Below are 4855 nucleotides of genomic sequence, written 5' to 3' on the forward strand. Positions count from 1 at the left end.
AAAAATAAATAAAATAAATATTAAAAAAAAAAACAGTCCCAACTTGAGACCCATCCCATGTAAAAGCACCAATCCCTGACACTATTATTGATACTCTGTTATGCTTACAGACAGGAGTCCAGCATGGCTGTCCTCTGAGAGGTTCCACCCAGCATATGATTCAGACAGATGCAGACACCCACAGCCAGACAGTGGACGGAGCTTGGGGACTCTTACGGAAAAAGAGGAGGAAGGACTGTGGACCTGAATGAAGGAGATAGGAACTCCACAGGAAGACCAACAAAGTCAACTAACCTGGACCCTTGAGGCTCTCAGAGTCTGAACCACCAACCAAAGAGCACACACGGGCTGGATCTAAGTCTCCCCACATATATGTAGCAGATGTGCAGCTTGGTCTTCATGTGGGTTCCAAACAACTAGAGTGGGGGCTGTCCCAAAAGCTGTTGACTATCTGTGGAATCCATTTCCCTAACTGGACTGTCTTGTCTAGCCTCAGTGGGAGAAGTGCCTAGCCCTGCAGAGACTTGATGTGCCAGGGTGAGGGGATCTCTGGGGGGTCGGGGGCGTCTCCACTCTCTCAGAGGAGAAGGAGAGGGGGGTGGGGGAGAGACTATGAGAGGGGAGACTGGGAGGGGGGACAGCAATTGGGATAAAAGGGAATAAAAAATAAATACATAAAAATAAAGTGGTGAAAGATAAATAAATAAATAGATAAATTGTGGGGCTAAAGAGGTGACTCAGTAGTTAAGATTGCTTGCTACACAATCATGAGTTCTGTAGTTCAGATCAAAGCACTCAGATAACTAGCTACATATCCAGAAAATGCCTGTAAGTGAGCTCTGAGTGATCCAACACCCTTGTCTGGACTCCGTGCTCCACAGGAGCTCTCCCTCTCCTCCCCTCTCTCCGACACATAAACAAACCAATCAGGAAAACCAAGAAAGTGGTGGTAAGTTCTATTTTCTTCAGTGAGCTATGCATAACTAATGCATAACACAAGATCCATTCACAGTCTCTAGAAATTGCTCTAATAGGATAAAACAGAGAAATATTTGCTCATGACGATGAGAAAAGATGAAGGGTGCCAATCTACTGTACCCTTTTCTCCTTTCTTCCCAGCTCAGTTTCACCGATACCATGCTCCATGAAAAGGCCACCAAACAAACATACCTCCAAATCCTTTAGCACCTGGTCAACAGATACATTTCACCAAAATGGGCATGCCACCAACATGTGGCATCCTCTTCAACTCTAAGTAAAAGAAACTAAATTCCAAGCAAGTAAGGCTGGGAAGTAGGACACGCCCTTTCCTCTAGACCTTGCATATAAAGTGGAGGGAATACTAGGAAATTAGAAGGCTGAAAATACTGAGGCTTCATGTGAAGGACAAGGTTGTCATGCTAAGTGAGGCTTAAAGGGATGGCAAAAGTTTTCTCTGTTCTGAGTGGGAATGTTGACAGTAAGGTTTTGTGAATGACTGAACAGTAAAAACTAGCAACTGTAACTTTCTTCTTCTAATTGTAACCTAAGACAGCTTCCCGACAGAGACCTCCTATAAAGACCTTCTACTGAGACCAGCTAATGGCGATTCCTGCGCTGTACCTGGGTTGTTTGCACCGTTGGTACCACTACATTAGAGGGCACATGGCTTCTGTAGTCACAGTTTTTCTGTACATGTGTCTGCCTCTTCTCATTTACTCACTACATGAATCAGGTCAATTTCTGAAGCCACACTGGCCTCAGCAAATGGGTGAGCGCATTTAGACCTAGTCTCAAAAAAATAAGGTGAACAGTAATTAAAGAATATAGTGAACATTGGCTTCTTAACTCTGTGTACACGTGCTTGTGTGCTCACAGTTGAGTTTGTACACATACAGACTACAAAGCAAGGTCATGTCCCAGCCTCTTTAGCTCCTTATCTGGTGGCATGATTTCTCTTTGCCATATTCCTGCCAAGATGATGTGAGCCCCCTCACCAAAGCCAAGAAAATGTCAGTGCCATGGCCATGAGCCATCTAGAATCAGAAGCCTTATAAAGTTACCCGGATTCAAGTATTTTGCTATGGAAATGAAAAACATACAAATATACCTCCTTTTTTACTAAATTTTACCAATTCTTTTTCTACTAACATACCCAGTTCTTCTCAGACATATCTTTCTAGTTACATAAAGATAAACAAACCAAGTTTCCTTTTAATCATAGCTAAGCCCCTGATGATTTTTGGTAGATAGTATGCCTTAAAAGACTAACAACTTGAACTTCAATAACTTAAATAACTACTTCGAAAGCACTAATTAACCAGAAACTACTGATTAAGAAAATTCAGAAAATCTCCCCATATCATCTAGTAATAATAATAATAATAATAATAATAATAATAATAACCACTGTATTTCTCTAAATATAATCATCCCAATGATATTCTCCTTTTCCTTTGAATCTGGATTGGCTTTGCTGACTCTCTAGTTAACAAATAAAACACAGAAGAAGCAATTCTTTGTGAATTTTGAGGCCAAATTGAAAAATCAACTCAGCTTCCAAATACCCAGTTTCTCCTATAACATTATCTCTCCACACAGCCGTGTTAAGATCCCAAGCCACATGAAGAGCTGGTATTTGGGATCCAGTTGGCAAACCCAGTTGAGCCCAACTTGTGGGTCATCCCATTCTAAAGTACCAAAGCATGGGGCCACAGAAGGCTCTAACATCACCCCTGTTCTCCACAAGGACTCTCTCCAAAGGAACTTAAAGGAAATTAAGTTCTTGGAAGATGAAGAAAGGAGGGCCTGTTTTACACAGTGGTAGAAAGTTTGGAAAAATTGTCACCTACAGTAATATGGAGAACGTGGAATGCATTGATGAAGCTAAGATTTTCAGGCAAAGCACATAAATTCTGCTCTCTCATGACTATGTAACACACAAGCACTGAGTGAGTGCTAAAGAACTTTGACCATTTTAAAGAAGAATTTTGATGCTTGTATTCCCAAACAACTATGTCAGAAAGCAGACTTAAAAAATGACTGATCTGTAAATGCAGAATAAGTTTCACAGAAAAGTGGCTCAAAGGGTAAAGTTAAAAGAGCAACGATAGAGTCCAGAGCTACTGAGAACTGGCAGCAGAAAGTAGTACTGAGCCCAGATGAAATAACCACTGGAGACAGCTAGCAGCTATATTAAGGACTGCTGTGGACCAATGATGGCTTTGTGATTCCCATTCCTTACTCTCCCCACCACTTCACTGTTGGTTGATGAGTATCTGCTAAGTTTGTTTTTAAGTGACACATAATACTATAAAAATACATGTACCACACAACAACATATAAATAAACTTGAAAGCAAGGGTCTTGTGGCCCAAGTGTGTAATGCAAGAGGATCAGAAGTTCAAGTCCTGTCTGGGCTATAAAGGGAGCCTGAACAATTCAGTGAGAACCTGCCTCAAAATAAAAAGTATAAAGGAGGCCTGGGAGTGGTTCTAGGCAGAATGTTTGTGTATCATGCAGTAGGTCCTAAGTCCAATCTCCAGTATCAACAAAAGGGAAAAAACAACTATATAAATTCAAAATGCTCTAATATCACAATCATGGCAGGTAACACATAATATCCTACCATGCAGACTAAAAGAATGAAATTTAAAAATTAATATATTAATGTGTCATGAGATATACATTAGAAAAACTATAAAATAAGACATTCAAATTATGCTGAAGAATGAAATACAAGTATGCACTTTTTGTCAGTATATTTTCTCATTCATTAGTATTTCTGTTTTCATTTTTATGAACACTTCAAAATAAGTTCTCATCAAAATAGCTTTTGTAACATTCAAGGTAACCACAAAAAGTCTTGTATAGTGGACAAAAAAAAAATAAGACAAGAATCAAAACATACCAATAGAGTAAATCACTTAACCACAAAGGAAGGTTGTAAGACAGGGAAGCAAGAGGAAACTACAGTTAAACTTGAAAACAAGTTACAAATGGCTCTGGTTCTATTGACAATTATCTGAATGTAAATAGAACTGAATGAATTAACAAAAGCAAGACTCGACTATATGTTATACAGAAGAAATTCCACATGTCTAAAATTGAAAATGAGGGTGGCTAGATGTCATGGTTCATGTCTATAATCCTAACACAGAGTCAGGAAGATTGTCACAAGTTTGCAACCAATCTGAGTTAGAGAGGACAATTCTGTCACAAAAATGTTCCATACAAATGGAGTCCAAAAGAAAGCAGAAATATTCACAAAATAGACTTTAAATCTCAAGCAGTAAAACAACACTCAATAATGATAAAGGAGTCAATTCAGCAAGACAAAACAGCAATACTATGTACTCAGTATATTCAACCCATGCAAGTAAATATGTAAAAGAAATATCAATAAACCTGAAGGAAGAGACTAACTCCAACATAGTAACAACCAGAGACTTTAACACCTTTCCTTCAGCAGTAGTAGACAACCACAAGAAAGGAACATTAGAATAAAATTGCAGACTAGATCAAATGGATCTCATAGACATGAAGAAAACATTCCAGACAGCAGCTGCAGACAACTTATTTTTTCTCAGCAGCATATAGAACATTCTCTGGGATACATCAAACAGCAGACTAAAAACAAACTCAACATGATGTATTAACACTGTAAGTTTATAATAAGAAAAAGTTGGCAAACTACAGAATTCCATGTAATTTAGGCAACTTAATATTGAATAACCAGTGGATCGAGGCAAGATTAAGAAAAAGACACCAAAAACTCTTTGAAACAAATAAAAATTGAGACACAACATGCCAAAAATTCTGGTACACAGAAAAAAATACACTAAAAGGGAATTTTCATTTCTTTTTTTTTTTTTTT

The 4855-nt window shown here is 38.5% G+C and overlaps 1 protein-coding gene across 6 annotated transcripts in view; it reads right to left on the minus strand.

Annotated features, from left to right (window-relative positions):
* Arhgef6 (Rac/Cdc42 guanine nucleotide exchange factor 6) overlaps positions 1-4855 on the minus strand; it is a 110348-nt gene that overhangs the window by 29281 nt on the left and 76212 nt on the right. The window lies entirely within an intron of this gene.

Source organism: Mastomys coucha, chromosome X, assembly GCF_008632895.1.
Source record: "Mastomys coucha isolate ucsf_1 chromosome X, UCSF_Mcou_1, whole genome shotgun sequence".
Lineage (NCBI taxonomy): Eukaryota > Metazoa > Chordata > Mammalia > Rodentia > Muridae > Mastomys > Mastomys coucha.